The following is a 27,862-nucleotide window of genomic DNA, read 5'->3' as shown; positions in this document are numbered from 1 at the left end:
CCCGAAGACCATCCCCCCATTGTGCCGGTTTCGTACGAAACAAAACTGTTGGCCGTTCTCTTAAAGAGGGGAGGGAGAGGAGTGGAGGGAAGAATGGATGAGAGATGGAAGGAAGGATGAAGAAGGGGGAGCGAGGAAGGCGAGGAGAGAAAGAAAATGGAACACTGCCGAATCTCGGGGTCTCAGAGACCCATTAACGCGCCGCAGAGAAACTTTCCACGCGAATAATGCAAATTATCCTCGAAACGCCCCGAGCAACTCGCTCGATTCTCCTACTTTTGTCAATCTCGACCTCGTTCCCCGATGTCGATCTTCTTTTTCTTCTTCTTCTTCTTCTCCTTCTCCTTCTTTCTCTCCCATCTCGCATCGATTCGATTCAATAAATCCTTTCATATGGCGATATATATATGGATAGATAAGAATTGTGACCACTTATGGGAAAATTTATATGACATTTCGATTCATTCGATGGGATGGAAAATCGCGCGCTTTCTAATTCGTGTATCCTCGACAAAATTATTGGAAAAAGCATTGGAAAAAGAAATGACAGGTACGAGTGGAAAAGTTATTTGTAAACCACTGTTAGAATAAAAATCTTAATCATTTGAACAATAAGTAAAAATGGTTATATCCTCTCAAAGGAGAGAAATTACGAAATTAATCGAAAATATATAAAAAAGAATGGTCAATCACGATATATATGAATCGTCGCGTGAAAGAGATCTAATCCTTCATTTCATCTTCGATAATCTTTCGCCTTATCCTTCGATATCGATCCATCCCCTCCTTCCTTTTTCTTCGAGTTTTCACATCGATTCAATTCACCGTCCTCCACAACGTCCTCGTCTTCCTTCCATTCGATGATCTCTCGCCTTGATCGCTTTTAATCGACCCCCTCGAAAGTGGCGATGACCTCGCACACGATAGGAACGAGTTAATCCATTTACATTAACGCAGCCAAGGGACGCGTGAAATCCGGTTAACGGTTGGAAAAAGCTTCGAGCATCGAGGAGGGTAAAATCGGAAAACTAGAGTGTATGTACCCGATTCGCAGCAGGATCAATTTTTCAATAGTCCGGGTTTCGAGCACGAATCTGGCCGATGAAAGTGACAATCACCGAGATATATTGCGTCGAAATATAACAAACATTTTTTTCGGTAAACGTACGTAGAATTAACTAAATGTTTGTTTTCACTTGAAGAGGCTGAATTTAATTTTGGATTTTATTGGACCGAAATTTTTGCGAGAGAAATATTTTGAAGATTTAAATGCCGTAAAAAAGAAGGAAAAAAAAACTCTAAATCCGAACGAAAAGATAACATCGTCAAAGTTTCATCGAAACAAGTAGAAAAAAATTTGAAGTTTTCGCGATGAAATATGTGTGACCTAAATGCTGAATGAAAAAGATTTACAACATTTTTGTAATATTTATACAAAATTCAAATTTAAAAATTGAACGTATATGTACATTATTTTTCTCATTAAATTAATAATTCGAAAGAAGAAAAACGATATTCGATCTCGAAAAAAAACAACACAATCTCGATCGATCACTATCGAAAGAATCATCTGCCTAGAAGGCAGAAATTCCACAATACGTACTCATAAAATTGAATCGTTCCCGCCAAACTCTAGGGGAAAAAACACCGCCGATCATTCCAATCCCATTCTTACCATCCGAGGAGCAAAGATCTTATCGAATCTCGCCGCTTGCCAAAGCAAATGATATTCATTTCCCTGTTCCCTTTTTTCTCCCAGGGGAGCCTTCATAAATTATTTGCACGAAATCGAATAGTGGACCCGATCGGCCATAACCTCACATTATACTAATTCCGTGAGCGTTCGGCAAATAAATGGAATTAGATCGGGCTCGCAAGTTTCCCCACTCGATCGAGAATGAGGAAGAAAAACGAGGATCAGAGTCTACCGGTTCTTTGTCCCCGAACAGTCGATCATCCCTCCAAAGGGTTTCACCTTTTTTCCCTCTCCCTCTTTGCGTTTTTATCTCGGAAAGATTAATTCTTTCATTCTTCAACTCGTCTCAGGACAAGTTGACCTGGCCACTCGTCGACACTGGATCCAGTGTCAAAATTTGTCCATTTGGATCGTTGGTATTGTAAAACAGTTCAAAGAGAAACTATATTGCATTAATTTTTTGCTATATTCAATCAATTTTAATCCAATCTCTCATTGATCTGATCAATTTATTTTCTTTGAATTACTTTTGATTTTTTAATTATTTTTCGAGAGATTCGTTATTGCGGGATCAGAATTTTTTTTTTATATGCTCAGATTTATACAGGTTTAAATATTTGAGTAATATTAGTGTACAGTTTGAAATAAAATGAGATTTCATACGATTTAAACGTTTTATTAGTCGAACGGGTGTCGATAAAAGTATTTAAATGGATATTGTGTAATGATATTAATTTCTGGGATAAACGTTGAAAAATTTCATAGATGGTATTATGTATCGAACGAATATTTTTTATCAGTGTATTAAATATCAGACAATTTAAATTTTTATTGGTTAAAATTATTTCACGTCTTATTTAATACGCAAATGTTTCATTCCGCTGTACTTTTTAGCAGCAAAGTTTAGCGAATACACGTTTCAAGAGTCGAGTAAACCACGATTTTACCCACAATTTCCCTCGAGATACGGCAAAGTTTCAGACAAACAATAGCTTGATATGGAGACAGTGTTTTTGCATTTAGATCTGACCAGTCTCTTCCTCGCATATTGTTAAAATCGGTTGGAAATACGATAAGTGGTTATTCGTTGGAATCTATCCAAAATCTATATTTTTATATCCATGAAATGAAAACAAAATCGGACATCCATTTGTCGAACGGAAAATCCGTTTCCTTCGAATATTTCCAATCACTCTCAATCATACTATAATTCGAAAATAATCTACATGGAATACAATCGTATGCACGATTTACGATAATACGATATTATTTTCTGATACACGCGGGAACATTGACGAAATTTATATAATATTTCATTCCGAATTAAAATTAATATTGGCAATTGAAAAAAAAAATAATAAATTCCAATGGATGAATGTATTTTAAAAAAAATAAAATATGAAAAAAAAATATTGAACTAATATCAAAAATACATTGAAAAAAAAAAAATAATCGAGAAAGGGACGATAAAATAAAAATTTTTATGAGTTGATAATCCACGAGAATCAGTATTTCTCTTTTAAGCGTTGTCTCTCACGTGAAACTTCTATTAAAACCTCTTATTACATTTCAACTACGCTTGCGTCACGTGAAGTCATCTCGTTGAAAGTACTTACAGAACTTTTTACCATTATTATTCCTTGATTTTAATCGGTAGGAGTGAATCAGAGTTGGGAATCGATTATTCAAATTACATGCTCAATTTGAATGTTAAACCCTAGAAATGAACTACAAGGAATAGGTAGAAAGAAATCAACTTCGGAGGACATTTTTATTCCACGATAACTGAGCGTCACTGAATACCTTAAAATGCATTAAATTATATTTCAATATCTGTATAACTATAATTGCTATTATCAAAGTTTTGATTTCGATTCTTTTTTTTTTGTTCTAAATACCTAAAAACTTCATAAAGCAATAATAATTTTAAAACCAAATCCAATAGAAAACGATTTTTAAAAAAAGTTTCACGTGTAATAACAATCTTTGATACGGAAAATAAAAATTATAAGAATAAAAATTGTTTAAATCTATCTAAATACTATTCAAAGTAAAGTGTTTCCACATATTGCATAAAGGAATAATCATTGCTGAATTTAGTACCAATTGAAATTAAAACCAAAATGTCATCAGATTCAAGAGAATATCGAAGAATATAAAGAAGAGATTTATAAAGATGTTCTGTTCATCTACATAATTCTACCTCTCTCTTTCTCTCTAAAGATCTCAAAAATTCTCGAATGAGATTGAATCACTTCAACTATTTAATCTAATCAGAAAAATCAGAACTCCATATAATAATCCTATGATAAATCTAATATAAAATTAATCGATCAATATCCTCCCTAGTTTATAATTAACAATCAAGTGGATATTTTATAATTTTAAATAATCAGATTCTAACTCTCTCCCCCTCTCCTTCAAATCGTTTCCTCGATTACATCAAATAAACGTCACGCGTTTCAAGCGTGAGGGGAAACAATAGCTATTCACTATTAGCCTAGGAAGGAGTGTTTACTCGGTCGAGGGGCCAAGATCCGTTTCGCGAATCATTAATCTTCGATCCTCGAAAGCGTTGCATTTAAATCACGAGAGTTATAAACGAGAGGAAATGGTGGCCGGGCGCCACACGAAACAATGTCTCGTTAAAGCTTTGTGAGAAAAAGAAAAAAGACAAAAAAAAGAAACGGAAATGACAGAGAATAGAAAAATGCGAGTGTTTGCGTGGTTCGCTTTATTTCCGTGGCCCAATGAAAAAGAGGGTTTGGCTCCTCGTCGAACAATTAAACGACATTAAGCATTAAACACTGCCGACCTCGTGGATCCTCTGAATTCCTCTGCCATTCCCTGATATCCTCCTCTATCCGGCAATCGTATTTTAATCTTTGCCGCCAAGTTTTAACGGAATATGGGCCATATGACTTGTACGTGGCTTTGATCCGTTGGAAAATACGTAGGATCGAAAAGAAAAGGGGAGAAAAAAGAGAATGAAGCGCGCTTGAAAAAAGGATTACGTTCCAATTTGTTTCATGTTCCCGCTCGTTACATTAAACGTTCTACGAGCAAGACTCCTGTAAACTAGGCAAGTGTTAAACGATCCATTAACTAGTCGGGGTAATTGTGTTTTAAGTACTGGGTGGCTGGCCCAGCGCTTTATTTGGGACACCGTCTTCGCGTAAGTCCACTCGTTTTATGACTGGCCGAGAAACTCGATCGAGATTGTACTTCAAACTCGAGGCAATTATGTGTAAATTGTAATGGAACTGCGTGAAAACTGATCTTTCTTATAAAAACATATAACAAAATATTGCATTCAATTCCAACTTCTTAAAGTTTGAAATATCGTTGTTGTGCATTTACTTGAGGAAATTTTTGTGAAGAAATCACTTACGCGAACATAAATTCCTATTAACTGAGAATGAACGAGATATACACCATGCTCGTGTATTAGAATCAGGAAAGTATAATGTTGGATAATAAAACACTTGCTTTGCAATAATATCATATTTCAAACATATTATTCTATATTCAATTCTATATTTGCTCAAAGTGCTTGGAATGCAAAATCTTGTTCCATTCATCAAATAATCCTTAACAAAGTTTCGTCCGAATAGCGCTTAGTTTCGCGGCGTAGATTCGTCGAGTCGATTTACCCGAGCTTATCGAACTTCCAATATCGCGATTATTATCGAAATACATTTATCATTTTCGATAAATCCTAAAGATTTTCCCTCCTATCAATCTCGTGCAAAATGAAAAGGCTCTATTTCACGGTGATTACAAATATCACGAGATGCAATCATCGACTACGTGTTGATCAGAAAGGTCGATCCTCTGATTGGTTCGAAGTTACACGTTTTGTATCGTTAGAACAAAACTCTCGCAGCTATCAATTTGAGAAGAAACTCTCAAGAAAGAAAATACGAATCTTACTCTCTTTACTTTCGACCAATCCTATAACGGAAGAACACTTCGTTTCGGTTTTATATTTATTTGGTCAGTTTCAACGCTAAATGGGTTCACGTCACATTTGTTGCTTTATTTATGGCTCGACTATAAATATCCCACGAAACGTGTACCAAGACTTCTACAATTTCCTCGTTATTACACCGCAGCTGGTGCGTGCTGAATCAATTTATTCCGCGTCGTGATCCCGTTCAAGCAAATACAAACGAGAAATCAGTTTCCCTTCCACCAGAGTAAATCCACGACAACGCGCGAAACTTACGTTACACCACGGCGTACCATCTTTCGAGTGTAAACTTTAAACTTTCGTCAACGTGATACACGTCTAAGCCGCGATGCATCTCATTCCTGTTCTCGTTCCTCGATCGAATTATGAGAATACCCTGATTGATCGTAAGGTTCGAGATCGCGTGCTCGACACGAAACTCTTGGATAGTCTCGAGATCTGTCGAATTTCGAGATTAATGGGAGAGTATTGAGATTTTTTTTTAAGGGGAAATGATAAAAAGAAACGATGTGAAGAATTTTTATATGTTCTTTTGATATTGAAAATTTTCGATTACTCGTTTAATTTTGATAATTTTCAAAAGTGAAAAAAAATTTGTGTAAGTGAAAGTTGATGTATAAAGTCGAATGAAACGACACTCGAGTGGATTTTTTAACGAGAAGATGAAAAAATTTTAAATAACGACAGATATGACAAAAGAATTTTTTTGAATTTTTTTTCTAAAGTACTATTTGTTATAACTTTTGTTTCTATAATTTTAAAAAATAATTAGAAACATGAAATGATACGATTTTGAAAAATGGAATTATTCAAAGTGAAGAATTATATTGTGCAGTTATAATCATTATTCATAATGAGTGAATATAAGCATAATTTTCCTTCATTTTATACATTCTTTCGTAATCCAGTTTCAAATTTTTAATTGCATTAACCTTTTGCGAACAAATGCCATTATAGTGGCAATTACGATTAAACAAACTTAAATTAAATTAAACTTCTAGATAAAATTTTTACAAAAAGAAATAATACACATTTTTATGTATTCCTGATATTTAAGGCTTTAATTTATAATTTTGTTTCAAAAAATATCCTCAACATTAGAATCAAATTTTGTAATTTTACAATAAACATCACAGTCTATATATGCATTTTCTGAAACTAAAACTTGATGCAAATTTTGTATAGATAAATCTTTGCATTTATACAAATTTCTCTGATCGAGAATAATTAATATCTCAAAACTTTTTCTTTCCATTTTATAAAAGTCTATTAATCGAGAAAAATTAAACGATGAAACGAAATATTTTTAACAAACTCAATATAAAGTATAAAAAAAAATAATAATTTATTAGAAGCCAGTTTTTTATTCCAGATTTTAAACCGAGGAATTTGGAACATGGCAAAAATAACAAGACACGACATGCCTCAAACGAGCTAACCTGTTTAATTTTTTGGCTGGCCGTGTTTAAAAGCGTGAATTTCTCCCCGTTTTTTCCGTATTTCCAAACAGCATGCACGAATCTTTAAAACTTCCCTTCACAAACTATTCAACTACCACATTATCCCTTTATCGAAACACGTCGAGAAATTCTCTTATTACTTATCACAATCTTTCTAAACAAATAAATAAAGAAACAGATATAACTCATTAGAAAAAAAATAATTAAATGAATAAGAAATCAATACAATAATATAATATTTCATTCAACAAAAATTCAACAAATCCCCTTAGAAAATAAATAAAAAGATGAAGAATCAACAAAAATCAACAATCGATTATATCTTTTTCTAAAACAATTTTTATTAATACTTAAAATTAATAATAATTAAAATTATTATTAATTTCTATTATTATTAATACTTTCCTTTCGATAATTACAGCCATCCTGTCTACCATTATCACCGCTCACACTTTTATCCACGCATCCATGCGACGCAATTTTCCCGCGCATTCGAGAGTTTTGCAAATACGAAGAACAAAGTATGGGGAAAGGAGGAAAATTCTGGAGCGCGAAGAGGAGAGCGAAGATTATAAGACGACGAGTCCGAGGAGAGGAACGAGAAAACGTACTTACATACGGAGGGGGAGGGGAGGGCGTCTCATTTGGACTCGGTGACTCGGTAATACTGAACTGCAAAGTTTTTTTCTCTCAAAGGGGAACCGAAAAGGAGCGCTCGTTTCGGTTGAAATTTTTATTCTGCAAAGTCGCAAGAAACAAGGAACGCGTATAAAAAGGGGAGGGATAAAACGCAACAGCGCCGATTCTATTCTTTCCCTCAAACGACGGGGAAAGACGTTTCTTCTTCAAGAGTGAAGAGAAAGAAGGTAGATTGTTTTCATTCTCGACTTTATTGCTAGAATTTTATTAATACGTGTTATTTTTTTTGCAGATTTTTCATCGATAAATAATATCATGGAACTTGTTCGATTCTTATTATTTAACTTATGATTGGCTCGTCATTACCATATGTTTCTACTTGTCTGACTATTTCGTCCAGCGTGTATTCTGCCTGTCTGATTCTATTTGCTTCGCTATCTTATTATCTTTTCGACGTGAAATTGAAATTATATGCTCGTTAAGATATTATTATTATTAAATAATTAGATAGAATATGAAGTATTAATTTATTAATTTTCAGTCGAATATTAATATAATGATATTTGATATTTTCTTAGATGAAACTTCAAAGTATCATCAATTTATCTTCAGGGGAAAAAGTAGATTGCTTTAAAAGATACTTCTTGATCCAAGTCAAGAGAAAGTGGACGTTTCAAAAGAAAGGAACCTTTAATGAAAATAATAATCGAGACGAGAATACATCGATTATATTTCATATTTTCTTTTGAATATTTTAACAACAGGAAAACACGATGAAATCAAAAATTGCCCAGAGAACATACACCAGGATTTAAAAAAGAAAGCGGAGAAAAGAATATAAAAGAATCGAAAACTTAACAAAGGAGAAGAAAGAAACATTAAAAAATATAAAAAGAAGGAAAAAACTTTACAGAGGAAAGCAAGAGGAACAAAAAAAGAAAAAGGATAAGAAAGGAATCGCGGACAATAAAAGATTGTTGATCGAGGAAAGAGTAAAAATAAACGAGATGAGATTAATCGAGAATGAAGAAAAATGAGGAAAAGGGAAATGAAATGATAGGAAACGAACCGAGAGAAATAGAAGAAAAAAAGATATAGTCACAAATGTAACAAAAATCGAAAATTAGAGAAGGAAAGATTGATCGGGAGAAATTGATTAGAAACAAAGAACGATAAATAAAAGATAAAGACAAAAGCAAAGAATCCATGCAAGAATCCTCCGGCTAAAGGTTAAATACTTAGATATTACGCGTGTGTGTGCATCATGCAACACACACATCTACAAGACATATATCCTCGCTATTGTATCACTCCATTAAACATTCGCTGCAGTGCACTATAAACTATGATATAATCTCACAATGCGGTAAACACTTGCGAGTTAAACGAACACGAGCTATCCGTGCCACCACGAAAAGGATGCAGAAATCCTGGCCCAAAACGGATAACGACCGAAAAGTAATTCAACGAACCTTCCCTTCTTCCTCCTCCCCCCCCCGTTGTTTATTATGAACCGCCTTGAAAGCAATTAGCTCGCTGCGATGTCTCTTCCTTTTTTTTCCTCCTCGTGGTATTTTTATCCAACTGCTTTGGATTAAAATTCAATTGAGAGCAATAAAGGGGAAACGCGTGGCGTTAATCTCAATTAGCTGGAATGTGACGATGTTGTTCGCTCTAAAGAGCAAATTTCGAAAATGGAATTAAAATTTTCTATGATATGAAATATACGAGGGAGATAAATAATAATAATAATAATAATAATCGTGAACGATGTTTATTTTATTTCTGATGATCTTTTCTTCTTTCCATATTTCGTTTCGATGTAGAAGATAAATGAAATTATCTGGAAATGTATCGTTCAAAACTGTGAATTCATTTAATTCGTGAATATTAAGATAGATTCTTTGTGAGGAGAGAGACAAAGAGAAGATTCGTAATATCATTAAATTATTAAGAAATTTCCAATTATCCTTCTATTTATCCTTTATGTAAATTACGTAAATTAATATCTACATATATCTATATTACTAATTTTCCATTGGATCTTATTTTTAAAAAAATATTTAAAACTGTTCTGTTTCGTTAAATGAAAGATGGGCCAATTTCAGCGGAAGCTGAAGGAAAGATCCGACATGCTACTTTATCCGTCCGCCGCGATCTTAAATAGTTTGAAATTTATAGTTCCATCTCGTAACATGCATTTCCTCACGAGCCAGAGGATTCTACAAAATTTACAAGGGAAGTTGCCGCATTTGCTATAAAATATTTAATTAGTTATCTTAATGATTCGCCAGCTTCCTCTTATATTTCGGGTTGGCAAACTTTAATAGGGCATTGCACAGAGAAATTTCTATACGTATGCAGAATTTTGCCTCGTCCAATTCAACCATCCGTTTAACAAGCCGCAATCATAAATCGTGATTAATTAATATTTCATTGTGCTCGAATCTCGACGAAACGAAAGGAAATATTTTTTTCTTAGAAAAGTGGATCTCGACGGTGGAATTTATACATTATAACGATATAATAAAATAAAAAAAAGAAAAATACAACGATTCGTTTTATGGAATATATTTTTATCGATCCGCATGACTATGGATTGAAAAAAAAGTTTATATAAAATCGGTGCTTCATTCATTCTATACCGTTTTATATTGGCACCCGTGGCAATGCCGAGGGCAAAGCTACGGGCAATGAAATTAGCGCAATAGAGATTTCAGATTCCTGAACAATAGAGTTCAGAAGGCAAAGATAACGAAACTAGCGAAGTGGAGGTTTAAGGCTAGAGCAGCTGCTTTGTTTAGAAGGCAGAGTTATAGAGGCTGGAAATTAGTGGAGTTTGAGATTTTAGTTTTGGAGCAATGAAAAAAAAAAACCTTCACGAGCCAATGAGACCGGTGAGATTTTAAGGACAATTGGTATTGAGAAAGCAAAGCTTCGAAACTGGCTGAGTGAGAAGTTGAAAGTTTAATTTAGGGTAGATTGTTCAGGGCACGAAGATACAGGCAATGAAACTAACTGGCGAAGGCACCAGGCTTTATTTTAGGGAAATACGTTGTTCTAAGAGGGAATAAAAATTAGCAAAGTGAAGATTTTAGAGCGATGCTGTTTAAAAATTATTAAATAGTGAAATTAATATAAAATTTTATTTTAAAATGCTGTTTAGGAAACAGAGAGAAAGAGAGAGAGAGAGTTTGAAACTTTAATCCAGAATTCAGAAAACAAAGATACAATGAATTAGTAAAATTTCAAATACAATTACTATTCAGAGAAGAAAACAAAGTTATGGAAATTTGAAAGACTTCACCCTCTTTTAGGCCTGTAACATTAAAAATTGCCACTTGTCCACCTTTTTCTATCCCTATGAGCAATCGTTGCGACCGATTTCTGGATCATCTCGTGCAGTTATCCAATTTTATGTTATGAATGGAACAGTCGATATCCAACGATACAAGATATACACTTGTCGTGAATTGAGGATAAGAAATACGGTTATTCCGAATCAGAATACGAATAGACGCGTTTCGACAATCGATGATAACATTTCATCTCTGCCTGCTCATCGAGGTAATCACTTGGAGCAATTTCTTCGAACGTGTGTAAACAGCTGTTACACATGTGGAAAACAAGGTTGAGTGGTAAGCTTGAGAAGAAAAATAGGTCATATAGGGAATACGAACTTTTTATACATCTTTTAGCACGCTGAATCCATCCCTGCTATTCTTTCACATTCAACACCGCGTGAAATATGAAAATATGAAATTTTATCGCGGCATTTCATGTATATGAAATTTTATCACGGATGATAACATGTAAAAATAATTTATCGTTTCAAATAATTTAATCCCTCGAAACGATCCGTGAAACGTGATCGCGCACAATATTTGTATCGATTTCAATTAGAGATTCCAATTCTTTTTATATCGATATACACATCGTGATATAATGAACGAAATTATTGTTCCTCTTTTTTCCTAAAAAAAAACTAAAAAACTCCCTTTACAAAAGACTTTCCTAGAAATAATACAATAATTTTCCGATAATCCATTTTGCCAGTGACATTTGAATTTTCAAAGCAATTAAAGTATATTATTTACCCCCTGGGTACCTATTGACAGTTTATCTAAAATTCTTCATACTTCAGGCGTTTTGTAACTAAAATTGCTCGAAATGAATCGCTGTTTGTAAATTTTCAAAAGAGTTAAAAAAAAAGGAAAAGTGAGAAAAACTGTAGTAAAAAAAAAAAAGAGGAAGGAAAAGAGAAGCAATCATCTCGTTTCGATTAAAATAAATTCGCCAGGAACGCGATTTGAAAATGGCGTTTATAAACGCTTGATGTTGATACGTATATACACGTGTATCTATGATAGTTAAGCCGATTTTGTGATGGAGCAAAGCACTATAGCCGATTGCGTGAAAAAAACGTGGGAATAAAATATGATTTAATGATTCGAGAAAATATTCGAGAATTGTTCGAAGATTAATAGTTAAGGATGAGCTTGGATATAATGTGAAATAATATCGATGCATATCTGAAAGTTTCGACCATTTTTAATTTGAACGATAAAATTATAAAAATATACTAAAAGTTAAAATTTCGTATTACAATTGTTACTGATTTTTATCTTATGTTCTTATTTTATAAATTAAAAATATATTCCTATTTGAAGATATTACTTTAAAGCGATATTTTACAGAAAAAGAATAATTAGATAGTTTAAGATAAAAAAAGATTTTCCTCTTACACTCATCTTTTTTTAATCACTCTTACTTCCGTGTCTCATTTATTCGATCACAATCCCTTTTATTCAATCGTCAATTTCTTCAATCCTCGATCTTTCTTACATTTTTCTTATGTAACCGACTAATTAATAAAAAGAGAAATCTCGAGGAGAGATCCGGTGATAATGCATCGCGTCTTTCTAAACGAGGAGAGACGCTCTCTCTCTCTCTCTCTCTCTCTCTGAAGCCGAGTCTTTTCAACGAAATGGTACTTTAATTTCAAACGATCTTCATTAATTCGAACAACGCATCCGTTCATCTCCACTCCTCCTTTCCTTCCCCCTTGTTTCTCTCGCCCATTTCTCTCGATTCACCGTATAATCCCTTTGCATAATCCCTTTCTTATTGTCACCCCTTTGCTAAAGCTGGCGTTATTTTTTCACTCTCTCTCTCTCTTTTTCTCGGTCACTGACACTCCTCCCACCACGATCGCGCCTACTTACGCTCATTAACGCCGAGAAATTCAATCAACTCTACTTTATAATATAATCGATCCCGACAGTTATTTATATACACTTATTTACCCGCGCCGGTTTTAAATCATCTATAACGTATATCGATAGAGGAAAGTTCTTTCGAGAAACTTTAACGATGGGAAAACAAGTTAATTCCCACTGCTATATATTATGACGTTATAAACGGAGGGTTGTTGGAAAAAGGAAAAGTCAAAGATCGTCACATCAGTCGTTTCTTTTATTTTCGTTCAATTTTAAATTCTCTCTTCCATTTCTTATTTATTCAAAATCCTATCCCAATATTGACACATCGATATATTGATCTAATGTTTGACCAACATGATCCAATAATTTCATATTTGATGAACTTCAAATAATGTGATTAAACATAAATTTGATATCGATAATTCTAATAAGATTTTAAGAATTTTGATCATATATATAATATGATAATAACAGGAATCTTTTTTTAAAACTCCTTCCATTTACACAGATAATCGAAATTTTTCTCACTCGCGAGAGAAGAAGAAAGACAATTATGCAAATTCGAAAAAGATCCTTTCGCGAATCCACAATTATTTCAATTCCAACGAATTCTTATACAATCCGTGCGAAATAATCAGCCAACGAAGATGGAATCACATCCCTCTCCAAGGGGAGGGTGATTAATTAAGGGTTGCGCGGATAAGATCGGAACGACACACGATTGTGCGATGCCAAGAACGGCGGCTGTAACACTGATTGGAATTTAGCGTAGACCTAGGAGAGGAGTAACGCTCTCCCGTTTCTCCAATTAAGCTTGGCCGGATGTAAATCAGATTGGGGGTAAATTCCGTGTAACCTTCCGTGAATCCGTTCCACGGGGAAAATTGTTAACCCTCGTGGAAAGATCGTCGAGAACTTGAGATAACAACCGAGCAAAGTTTTCGCGAAACTTTCCTTTTCCTATAAATTCGCGCCCGATCGTGAGCCTCCTTTTCAGGAGGGAGGGATGGAGGGAAAAGAATTAAGCGGACGACGAAAAACTGATAAACACCCGGCAACGTTTCATTCGAGGAAGATTATTAAAGGCGAGATAACGAGGGAAGCGTTTGAGCGTTTGGTGAAGATAGATTGAATTAAACTAACTTTGATCAAGATTGTTGACAAATTCGGATTCTTTGGAGGGGAACAGACTGTTTGTATAATTCTATTTCTTTTAAGTGAAAGAGTTTAAATTAGAAAAAAAAAAGGGTTGCTTTACGAATATGAAATTATTTGGCAAGATGAAAACGCTCGAATTCACAGTTAACCCGAATCAGATGGGAATAAATTGGATAGGAATTTTCGCGTTACACGGGGTGAAAAATCGATGGCGAGAATCATTTTCCCAGATCCGAATGTGTAAATCAAATATTAAAATGCTGGGGTGGAAGATAGAGGTTATAAGTTAGGGTGACATTTATAACACGTATATAAAGTGGCACGGTAAGCTCCAACTTAGAGAGCCGCGGAGTGGGATGATTTAAAGGGAATGCTCGATCATTCTCTTTGAAGAAAAGAAACGTGCAATAATTGTGAATCGATTTGTATCTTAAAAATAACGAAAGGCTTCGATCAATCTCTCGTCCTAATCGTATCTTTGAAATGATAAATTGTGATGTTTTAGCTCCTACTTCGTGCAAATTCTTTTCTCTACGTTGCTAGAAACTAATTTAAGAAACATCACACGCTCTTTTGAAAGCTTTCGTTCTTTTTTTCGAGGAGATTCATCGATGGACACGTTCATTGATACGAATATTTGTTTCGATGAAATTCTTGTAAAAATATTTTCAAAATAATATTAGTTTATTTTTTCCAGCAATATTTATTCATCGTTAAAACAAATGAACTTGAAATAAAATAAACAGATTGCATTGAACCTACGCTATAAAAAATATTTGCGCAATATTTTTTATTTTTATAACAAATTCCACATTTTGTTTTCACAAATTCTTATAGAGATACGAAACTATCATTTCCTTCCTTTTTTATTCCCATATTCGAATCTTTTAAAAAATAGTATCAATTGCTATAAGTATATAAATAATTTCTCGATCTTCTTATTTTACAAGAATTATTCTTATCATACAAGAAGAATAAAAGAAAATTCTTAGTTGTATTTAACACGTATGTAAAAATGTTGAATCGATGGATTTTATTATTTGATCGCTGTATTATTCGACATGAAGATTTGAAAATAAATGTATAAGAGAACGATGAATAGCCAAAATACACAAGGAAACGGGAATATCCTCCGCAAACGTTTGACTAGCTAGCTTCTATCCTATTACATCCACAGAAAGAATTCCTTCACCTTCCTCCTTACACGAGGATCCTTTTACACCTCCTCGACAACTAACTCGAGGAATTCGAGATTCCTTTGTTTTTATTGGTTCCTCCGGTTTCCTCTGTGAAGGAAGAACGATGGAAGGGGAGGAAAAAAAAAAGAAAGAAAGAAGCAGAACGAGAGAAAAGGAGAGAAAATTAAGGAACAGAAATAGATGAAAGAAGGAATGCTTTCGATCCTTAACGGGGAGGGGAGGGAAAAATGCTTATCTTTGACGCAATCTTCCCAACACAGCCGCTGTCATACGATCGAACTCGTCGACTTTTTCTCCAGGAGAAAGAAGTAATGGTCCCGTGAATTTCAATGGAAAATACCCCCACCTTGCCTAAGAATCATCGGTTATGCGAGCTTATGCGGCAAAAATTTGTCAGAAATCGCGTACTAGAGTTTCGATATTATTTTATCTAGTCGAACGATAAAACTTCTTTCTATCGAGAGAAGAAGAGATCTCGTTTACGATTCCATGAGATGATGAGATATATATAGATATATTAATAAGATTTTGAAATATTCGAGGAGAAATATCTTTTTGAAATTAGAATTTTCTTTACAATTTGTTAATTGTCAACAATTGCAAATAATGCGAGTTTATTTTATAGATATAACGATAAATAATATTATTGTGTTTTTCTTTTTTTTAATGAAGTAATTGATATAAAACGCGAAATATATTTCGTAAGGGAGAAACGTGTAATACATTTACATAAATTTATAGAAAGATTAATTAAATGAATAATTCGTGTCCGTGTAAATTTTCGTTATTTTATGAAAATGATCTAACAATATTAAACGTATAATGTAAAAATTCCACGGATATATTTGATTTATCGAGTGAATAAAGTATAATATTTATTTTCGTGAAGTACGTAATTGCTCGATACCGATTTTATCTTCAATGAAATATTATATTATATATTCAAAACAATAATTTCCTGCTTCAATTATAACGATAATTGGGTATTTATTTTATTTCCCTCTTCGAATTTAATATCGAGTAAATGTGTTTGAATTTACGACACCTTAACGTACATTGAAATATTAAATTTCTCAGAATTGTTTGATTAACTGAAAATGCTTCCCGATTTAATATAGACGAAAGATATAGGTTGAAATCTTTGCCAGATGACCAGAAAGAAGAAAGTTAAAAAGAAGGAAGCAGGGAGATGCATAAAATGTGCCGTCTAAATCAGTGTTTTTCAATCTTTTTTTTCTTTTTTTTTAGAGCTATGACCTACTTTTCTAACATTCGAATAACTTGCGACCCTTTCCCCCGGCCATGTAAGAAAGGAAAATTAAAAAAATTAAAATATAGTTTCATCTGCTACAAATCTACTTATATATCTTTAAATTAATTAACGAATTTCTACTTCTATAATGTGATTAAAAAATCATCTAAAAAGTTATTAGAACTAATTGATACAACAATATAATAAATCTACTTATAATTACTTTAATTTTTATAGAAAATAAATATATATCTATGTATACACTAGCTGGAAAAAGTTACTTGCATTCCATTTATCATTTATTATCCACACACATTTCTAATTAATAACTACTTTCATTTATCATAAAAAAAGAAAAAGTACGTACAAATATTTTCTACAACTGTTGATCCTTCGAAAACGAAACGAACCCTTGAAAGAGATCTAATTTTTCCCTCGTTGAGCAATTTATCAAGTTTATTATCTGTCATCCGATAAGTTTGTAAACTGTAATTTCTTTCCTCGAACTGTACTTTACTATTTCAATGTATTGTATATCGCGATCAAAGATAAATCTGTAGAAATTGTGCATTGAACGGATGCAAGTGGAAGGTTACACGATCGATGCACCTTGGCGGAATCTCCGCGTGCGTTCCTGTATAAGCAGTCGTTGTAAAGTGTGACGCGGGAAGCGTCTACTTAATGCAACTGCAACTCGTCCCGAACTATTCGAGATAAGGCTACTCTCTGAAAGCTCTACAGCCATTGATTCCCTCCCGAAACTCTCTGACCTCTAATACGACTCGAATATTAGAGTATTTCGACAGTAAGCGTTTTGAGGTTTCGCGTTTCTATTCCTACTCGTGTCGTTATTCTGTTACCGTTAACGCTTTCTAAGGATATTACAATCGAATTATTCCTCCTTTCTTAAGACCTTGCTTACGATATTTGCGAAAATTTTTCACGATTAAGAATCTTACGATTGTTGATTACGAGTTGTATTTAAAATTCATTGAAATTTTGTACGACATTTGAATAATCTGATTTATTATATTTGTCTGATTGCTAATTCAGTTACTTTATTTCGCTCGTCTGACTATAACCGGCGTAATTTACTTGTCCGACGCGCGGGCCAGTGAAATTTCTCTGATTAAAATAAAAGATTAATATCAATTTTCTTTGCTTCATTTACCGCGTGGTTCAGAAAAAATTCTCGCGCGTGGATGAAACGTTTCGTTGAAAAAGTAAACAAAAATAGAAGGATTTCTTCTTTTACCTCGGTTCTTTCGTTTAAACAATTTAATTAACTTTGTTCGTTCAAGTATTTCGAGAGAGTATTTCTCGAGAAAATCGATCGTCTCACACATGCTTTATCTACGTAATAGTGATTTGTCTCCAACTGATTAAGAAGCATCGCGGCTCTATTGACCGAGATACGAGCGCATAGATCTCAGGTAAATCAAATCGCTGCTCAGATTTTCGCATTAAGGAAACGTGATACGTGACGTGTCAAGCCGTAAATCCCGAATCGAACGATGTTTTCATTTTCAGCTGAAATAAATGGGCCGTTTACGTTGCAATTGTCGCTACAAAACGTGAATAATTATAAACGCAGCTGCAAGCTCGCATGCAAAAATGTGTGCTCATCGAAGAGCGCGTCATCGTCACGGATAATTTATCATTTAAAAGTGGATCGTTTCTTGCATCCACGCCAACAGCCGTGGAATTAACTTTCTTATGCAGACACCCCTTGACCCATTTCCATCTTACGTGGCATCGTATTTCCTAGAAGGGGCTAAGCCGCTTTCCTAGCCCCGTTCACGTAAAATGCATCAACACACGCGCCCATTTCTATATGTTAATGCGATTGGAAGGTGACACCTAATTGAAAAATCTAGTTTTATATATATATATATACAGGAATTTCTTATTTTTCTGATCAAGAAGGAGCTATAATCCACGACGAGGGTGTTAATACATAACAAGCATTTGGGAACTCGATTTCGAAGATAGAAACAGAATGATTCTTCTATAAAAGTGTACACGTTTGTTTATTAAATTTATGAGTGAGTTTAAATTTGTGTTAAAAGTTATGAAGAAATGGAAATCTGCTTTGTTCTATACCTGTCTCTGTTTAATGTAACTTAATGCAAATAAGCTTCAATTGATTTTTTTTTATATATATATTAATTTTTGTGTTTGTTTTCTAGATTGGATCTTTTGAAGATGGCTTGTATTCAAGAGTTTACAAACAAATTTACGTAAGATTTATAATATTATAATATTTCCTAATTTTGATTTATAGATTGTACTTCTATGGTTCGATTAGAAAGGAAACATTCTACAGTTGAGATCACTTTTTTTCTTTATTGAAAATTTTACGAAGAAAGAAACATATTAGAATTTTTTTAAAAAGACTAACTTGACTTTTTTTTAATTTTAGTTTCCACTTAACTCGATCCGAATAATTTCATAAAACGAAGAAGAAGGATATGAATGGATCGTTTTTATTAAAATTATTGAATTTTTTGTCGATATAATTATTCCAGTTCAAAAGAAAATTAACCGGCGAAATAGTATCGTTTATTCTATTAACATGGAGAAGGAGTGAAAGTATTGTGTTGTGAGGAAAATAATTATCTGAAATATCATTCAGAATTGTTCGAAATAAACAGTTTCAATTAAATTCGACTGGATATTATGTATTTCTGGTCACAGAGACTCGGGATTGTAACGAGAAAAACAATTGCTTGCGCGAATACAGATTATTTGTTACACTCAGAGTGTCGAGTTAATTATGCACATCAATGTTGTGCTTGTAATGGGATTTTTAATTATTGTTTCAGAAAATCGATATACGAAGATAAACACAGCATTGAAAATATCAACATTACTGGATTGGACTGCATGTAATCATATAAGAGTTGACGTAAAAATTTTACACCGTGTATTTCTTATTCTTACTATTATCCTACTACTTAACACAAATATCGTATCTCTTCATTTTTCAACATAAATCTTTTCTACATATTTTGTCAAAAAATTACTATATTCTATTAGAATAAAACATACGAATACTCTTCTATCTTCTATCTATATAATAATTCTAATTTATCCTAACAAAATGCAAAGAAAATAATACAATAATATTAAAAAATGCATTTTTCTTTCAATAACAGATATAAAGTATATAAAAATTCCCAAATATTCGATTGAAATAGAATATTTTAACCAAGAAGAGCTACATTCTCATACAAACTATTCATAATACATTTCCTAAACGCATCACAAATAAATTGTACAAATTGCAAGAATACTATCTCGATGAATGAACGAGAGAATAATTTTTTTAAAAAGTGGAAACCTATCATTTTATGGCTACCAAATAAATACAGTGTCACGTACACGAAGGTAATTCACTCTCGTTTAATCGTCGATGATTATACACGGTGTTGAAAACTAACTTAAAATACATTTTAGGTTTGGATGAAGCTGGCCTATTATGATCCAAGAAAAGCAAAACTAATCCGTTGTTATCTGGAGAACATCGATAACCAAAGCGCGATGACGTTACGCTCTACGTCCAAGATTTAATTACAAGAGATTTAAGACAGATTTCTGGTAATACCTCTATCGTTACAAGCATCGTTCGTTACAACCACGTTACGGACGAGAATTACACACATGATTACAATTCTAACGGTATGTCGAAATATGCGGCATTATCGGGAAATATGTAAATCAGTATTATCGAATCGCGGAGGAACCGCTAATAAATGTAGCATCCGGACATACGTGTGTATCTATATTCGTTCATACTATGAATATTGGATGTACTTATCGAAAAGCTACCTCTTCGTTGATTTCAACGGGCTTGAAATATTTATATGTATAAGAACATCGTTTTCTCGTACGTATAATAATAACCAACGATCGCTTCTAAACTCTCAAAGTACTTTTCTTGTATAATATATATTGGTCAAACTAACCAGTATCGATTTAAATGAGATTTGATTACGTTAGACTCTGATTTTGTTGCAAGGAAGACTGTAACTTGTGATTTTTTTATTATTTTTGCCATTATTTATATAAGAATATTGAATAAGTATAATCGATCTTTTATTATATTATTACGATTAAAATTTTCTTTTCTGTCTGAATAGAATATATATATTTTTCCCATCCTTCTATCTTTCTCTCCCACAAATCCTCTCGAAATCTTACATGGGAACGGTGAAAACACCTATTCAAATCGAAAGAAGGAGGTAGCTTTTCGACAAAATTGGCCAAATAATGTCATCAACACACTCACCCAACCGATCCTCCGCCTCTCTTTCTCCGCTCTCTCCCTCTCTCTCTCTCCTCCTCCTCCTTCTCCTCCTCCTCCTCCTCCACTTCCTCTCTCGCCTCTGCCAAATCTTCCTTCCTCTCCTTCCCTCTTCCTCTTCCGCAATCCAATCTTCGATAATACGGAATACGTCGTAAAGAAATTACACCGAGCTTCTTTCACAAAAACGGCCCACAAATTGCCCAAAAACCAAAAAACCAATGGAATCCAAGGAATCACTTGTCGAGGAGAGGATCCCTTGCGCCCCCTCTTCTCATCTTACCTCCCCCTCCTCCCGCCCTCCCCCCGCTTTACTCGCCGAAATCCACTCCGCCTCTCCCCTCTCCCTCCCCTCCCACCCCCCCTTGCAAAATTCCAAAATGCCGAAATTGCTGCGAGCGATCGAGAGGCGGCGGCCGCTACGTCGATCCCGCGAACCACCACTTCGTTTCTCACCATCCAACCATCCAACAATCGTTCCGGCAATCGTGGCGGCAATTTCGAGGACCCGGGCGACCCACTCGCGTTTACCCTAACGACGGGGCGACGGACGTTAACTGCGCCTCGTTAAGCCCCGACCACGATGACGCGACGATGACGACACCTGGAAACATCACGTCCCTGAACCACTTGGCCACCAGTTTAACTCGAATCGTGAATTATCGCGCCGGCCGCGATTGGATTTGTTAGTCCATCCGTTGCCGGCGATTTAATACTTTGTTGTGCAGTAACACACCCCCTTCCGATAGGGAATGGGGGAGGACAATTTTCGCGTTTGATGATAAGAACCAATGTGTGTCGGTTGATTTGAGAGGAAGAAATTTAGTTTTGTTTATTTTTTCGAATCGATTTAGAGTCGTATATATTTGTTGTATATAGAAGTTTGTATAAGTAAGAAGTATTTGATCTTATGGAAAGATTTATTTAATGAAAGTTTGGGGATATTATTTTTTTTTTGGAGGGAAAATCGTGTTTTGAATATATATATTTACGCGAGAACATATTGGAAAATTTGAACTGAAAGAGACTAAGATTGAAGAATTTTATTGATGAAATTTAATTTAAAGATGATGTGTATATCAAGATGATTTTTTTCGTTCTAACAAGGATAAAGTGTAACTATAGAGAAGAATTGTTATGAAATGTAACATCAATTCTGAGAAAGTAAATAAAAAAGTTTTTCTACGAATTTCCAAGAATTTGCAAATACCGGTCTCATGTTTTGATGAAAAATACTAAAAGTCTATTTTTAAAGGAATAAGAAGTTTCTTATGTTTCCACGTCGAATTTAATCCTTTCCTTTTGCAATTAATTTTGTCGATACGTCGGTGTCAAAGGTTAAAAATTAATACGAAACTTGAGATCAAATGTATTTGAAATACTTTCTTAAAAGAGATTATTAGATAAATTGATCGATATCCAATGATATTTTACAGAGATTTAGAACACCGTACGCTACGTCAAAACAAGCTCGAAATACCATGAGATTAAGTAAAATCTTCCCTTGGATCATATAAATTTCGCGAAACTCCGGTTTCGTTGTCGGATTACAAGCACGACTAAACGTACGCACACGTGTCGACACGATCTCCCTAACACTGGAAACGACATCGCATTGCGAATCGAAAACGGAATACACTGCGAATTAAATCGTCCAAAACTGATATAAATTGAAAAGTGAAAATAAAATTTCTCAGTTCAGAAAAATTTTTGCAAACAAAATCTTGAAAAATGAAAAACATTGAAATATTTAGAGACGAAATTAAAATTTACAATCTGCTAGCTACCGTATTCCGGATATTTTTTGATATCTTTCAAAAGAATCGGTATGTAAAAATATTAGAATTTCATTCGAAAATATTTTTATCAAGAAAGATAAAAAACAGGAAAATATGAAAGAAGTTTTATGTTTGAAATAGATGCAGAAATCGAATTCAAATTTTAAAAAAAATAATAGATAATTTTAAAAAAAAATAAGGGATGGATAAAAGAAATTTGTAAGAGAAATTTGCAAAAGAAAAAGTTTATAAAATATTCCCTTGAAACATAAATGTATTTGAGATATAAATTACACGAATGTCTGATTCCAAGATGCAAATTCGATAGAAAATGAAATTTAATCGATTCTTCATTAACATATATAATTATTTTAATTTCTATATTATCAAACGTATAAAACCTTTCGTTATCTAAACCCAACGCAATAACTTTAACCAAAATATTCTAAAATTTCTAAGCAAATGTAGAATAATGTTTAATTAAAAATTCAAGTTTCGTTCGGTCCAATTTCGATCTAATTTCACAAACGAAAACGAAAAAAAAAAAAAAAAGGAAACATGTTAATTAAATTTCCATGAGAAAAGCTTCAATAATTTCTACAATAAGATGATGACATTCACTCGACAATTTCCTCCTTTCGAGAAAGAAATCGCGAATGAAGATACAAAAAAAGAATAAAAAAGAGAAACAAAAAGAATGACGCAAAAAAGGACGCATAAAAGATGGAATAAAAAAAAAAAGGATGATAAAGGGAGCAAGAAAAATGGAAAGAAATAGAAAATGGGGTGAATCACGCGTGTTCACGGCATTCGATGCAACGTCCCTCCCCTCTTCCCTTTTAATCGCGAGCCAGCATCACCGGATAAAGCAACGTGTAATTTGTCGCAATTGGTATTGTTCAGTGTTTCCCGCTTTTCCGCTTCCGTTCTCTATCTCTCTCCCATAGACCACCTATCGCACTCTTACCCCTCTATTTTTACCCCATTCTGCTTTTTTCATCCCCTATTTTGCCTTCCTGGAACCTCGAATCGAATTGTGTGTGTATGCGTGTGCGTCCCACTTTTGCGGCGACCGGTAAAGTTTATAATCGTTCTCGATTAACCGAGCGCAGCAACAACGTTTCCGCGGAATCGTGCCGGATCGTTCGAGTACGAATCAACGACGAGAAAGGGACACGGTTACGCTATCAACGATCGTAAAGATCGGTGGAGAAGATAATAAGAGAAAGAGGATTGGAATTCCTCGATTCCATTTAAGGAAAAGTCCGAAGAGAGGGATAATGAGACAAGTTTGAACGATCGGAGAATACTTATGAAAGCGTCTGACGTTACTAGTCGAAGAAAGTTGGTTCGAAGATGGCTTAATTAAAGAGAGTTGTGTCCCGTATTTTTTTCCCCCTTCCCCTTTTCCTCTCGAGAATATTAATTATACTTTCTTACTCGCTCGTACGTGTCGTTTTAAACCGATTCGACTTACACGGAATGTATATCGGGTATCCTCGAGTAGTTCACTGGTATCTATAAATACACTGGAATCGTGATAATGTTACGAGGCACATTATTCCCCGAATCACAAGAAAACACCTACTTTCGTTCCTCACTGATACATCCCATCGAGTTTTCATGGGTCGGTCGAGGATCCAGCGGATAAATCGAACGCGGAAGATTTGTTCACGAGGCGTTTTATCGCTCGTGCACGATCGACAACTCGTCACATGTCACCCGAGATCGAGACTTCCTTCCCCCCCTATCTCGTGCCTCTGCCTGGAAACACTGCTCACGACACATCTACGATTACAGATACTCACTGCATACAATCTTTCTTTTTAATCTCAAGTTTCGAAACTTGGATCGAGGATCGACCGATTTTTGAAAAAAAAAAAAAAGGTACGACGAATAATGTAGACGAGAACACGGATTAAAGGAAAGCGACGCGGATCGTGGAACCGATTACACGAAGAACGGACACGGAAATCTCGGCACGATCTAATTGCGAACAAGTTTTTCCGCGATACGGCTCGCTCGCCGGCTACTCGTTAGGACTTCGCCTACGGACTGCCGGGCGCCGCGGCAAAAGCTACGGCGCAACACGCCGACGCATCAACCCTCTTGGAACCCCTTGGCCTCTGTGTCGCACCGATACCAACCAATACCAACCTACGGGCACGACGTTTTAACGCGAGGCAGCCGAGTTATCCCTTCGCGCCCCCCTCCCCGAGCGGTACGTGCACCTGTAGTCGAATAGTGGTACCTGATCGAGGTTGATGTTCGACGGAATGACGATACATCAATCGTGTTATATCGCGAGATTCGAACTTTCATGAGGTGTTACGTGTCTTGTTATAAACGGAGGTGGATTATTGGCAATTATTTCACCACGATTGTATACTTTGATTGAGGGGGAATTGTTTGATTGTTTGCGCGTGCAATAAGAGGAATTAGAAAGGGAATGATTGAATTGGGAGAAAGACGAATGTTTGAGGGGGAATTTTAACATTCTATTTAATATATACCATAATTAACCAAACTAATTCTATACTAAACTCAATCAATTATTTCCCATTTTAAAATTAATATTAATTCTCTTGTAAACCAACAATATTCTAATTGAAATAAAGCGTTAACTTGTTCCTATAATTATATCCTATAAATGAAACTGTACAAAACGATTCTATTTAAAATGGTTAGAAATTGAAGGGGTGATATGTTATTGGAAAATTAATACGTATTTATGTTAATATTATTATGTTCATATCACTGTTAATATTTGTTCAATGAATCGGATTGGAGTTTAATTAATTAAAATGCGGAAATTTGGATATATAGGAAGAATTGAATTTATTAATTTCTGTAGACGATTTTTTAATTCTTTCTTAATTATTGTGATAAGTGAGAAAGAATAGAATTTAATATATATTTTAAACATGAGTTTAAACAAAATTATAAACAAATTCATCAAATTATATTAAAAATGAAAAAATTTAACAGCTAAATGAATATATATTTGATTATTTTACAATATTATTCATAAGAATAGAGAATTAGTAAACAAAAACGCGAATTGTGAACGTAATTCATAATTATTTATTATAAAAAAAATTATCAGGACATTTTTTAAATCATAAGCATATGAAAATTTATTCTCTTATATCCAAAAATATCCACGAAATTAAAAGATAAATAAATAATTCATCTCTAATGAAGTAGAACATTGATTGCTTATCTTATTTACCCATTGAATGAACAAAATAAGACAAAAACTAAACATTTTATAATAAAAAACATAAAAATAAAACGCAATTATTTTACCCGCGAAACATGATACTTCATTTCAAAGAATAGACTGATTTGAACGCCACGGTGGCGGAATTGGGAACTAATCTAGGTATCGAAGCGCCAAATTGTAAAATATATCGAAATTTATTGCGTTTTATATCCTACGAAATTCGAGACACGAAATTAAAAGATATATAAATAATTTACCTATGATATGAAGCAGAACGTTGACTGGGCGTCTCGTTATTCATTTGGAGCAAAAATAGCACGAAAACTATACACTTTTTAAAAGAAATATGGAAATACGAAGGAACGATTTTACGCACGAAACCTGTCACTTTGCTTCGAAAAAGAAACTGATTCGAACGCCACGGTGGCGGAATTGGGAACTAATCTAGGTATCGAAGCGCCAAATTATAAAATATATCGAAATTTATTGCGTCTTATATCCTACGAAATTCGAGACACGAAATTAAAAGATATATAAATAATTTACCTATCATATGAAGCAGAACGTTGACTGGGCGTCTCGTTATTCATTTGGAGCAAAAATAGCACGAAAACTATACACTTTATAAAAGAAATATGGAAATACGAAGGAACGATTTTACGCACGAAACCTGTCACTTTGCTTCGAAAAAGAAACTGACTCGAACGCCACGGTGGCGGAATTGGGAACTAATCTAGGTATTGAAGCGCCAAATTGTAAAATATATCGAAATTTATTGCGTCTTATATCCTACGAAATTCGAGACACGAAATTAAAAGATATATAAATAATTTACCTATCATATGAAGCAGAACGTTGACTGGGCGTCTCGTTATTCATTTGGAGCAAAAATAGCACGAAAACTATACACTTTATAAAAGAAATATGGAAATACGAAGGAACGATTTTACGCACGAAACCTGTCACTTTGCTTCGAAAAAGAAACTGATTCGAACGCCACGGTGGCGGAATTGGGAACTAATCTAGGTATCGAAGCGCCAAATTGTAAAATATATCGAAATTTATTGCGTCTTATATCCTACGAAATTCGAGACACGAAATTAAAAGATATATAAATAATTTACCTATGATATGAAGCAGAACGTTGACTGGGCGTCTCGTTATTCATTTGGAGCAAAAATAGCACGAAAACTATACACTTTTTAAAAGAAATATGGAAATACGAGGGAACGATTTTACGCATGAAACCTGTCACTTTGCTTCGAAAAAGAAACTGATTCGAACGCCACGGTGGCGGAATTGGGAACTAATCTAGGTATCGAAGCGCCAAATTGTAAAATATATCGAAATTTATTGCGTCTTATATCCTACGAAATTCGAGACACGAAATTAAAAGATATATAAATAATTTACCTATGATATGAAGCAGAACGTTGACTGGGCGTCTCGTTATTCATTTGGAGCAAAAATAGCACGAAAACTATACACTTTATAAAAGAAATATGGAAATACGAAGGAACGATTTTACGCACGAAACCTGTCACTGCTTCGAAAAAGAAACTGATTCGAACGCCACGGTGGCGGAATTGGGAACTAATCTAGGTATCGAAGCGCCAAATTGTAAAATATATCGAAATTTATTGCGTCTTATATCCTACGAAATTCGAGACACGAAATTAAAAGATATATAAATAATTTACCTATCATATGAAGCAGAACGTTGACTGGGCGTCTCGTTATTCATTTGGAGCAAAAATAGCACGAAAACTATACATTTTTTAAAAGAAATATGGAAATACGAAGGGACGATTTTACGCACGAAACCTGTCACTTTGCTTCGAAAAAGAAACTGATTCGAACGCCACGGTGGCGGAATTGGGAACTAATCTAGGTATCGAAGCGCCAAATTGTAAAATATATCGAAATTTATTGCGTCTTATATCCTACGAAATT

At 34.2% G+C, this 27,862-nt stretch overlaps 1 protein-coding gene across 3 annotated transcripts in view; it reads right to left on the bottom strand.

The window, feature by feature from the left end:
- The window catches only part of LOC409608 (peroxidasin), a 278,859-nt gene extending 252,505 nt beyond the window's left edge, over window positions 1-26,354 (bottom strand). The window contains exon 1 of one of the 3 annotated variants that reach the window (XM_026446245.1): window positions 26,167-26,354. The gene's annotated coding sequence lies outside the window, so the exon portion shown is untranslated. Of the gene's footprint in view, window positions 1-20,890; window positions 20,933-24,271; window positions 24,784-26,166 lie in introns of those variants that run through there. The other 2 variants (XM_026446246.1, XM_026446244.1) reach the window with 2 other exon arrangements.
- Window positions 26,355-27,862: the final 1,508 nt, after the last annotated feature.

The sequence above is a fragment of the Apis mellifera genome, linkage group LG1 (genome assembly GCF_003254395.2).
Source record: "Apis mellifera strain DH4 linkage group LG1, Amel_HAv3.1, whole genome shotgun sequence".
NCBI lineage: Eukaryota > Metazoa > Arthropoda > Insecta > Hymenoptera > Apidae > Apis > Apis mellifera.
Note: the sequence above shows the minus strand (reverse complement) of the source record. Positions and strands in the feature narration are given on the sequence as shown.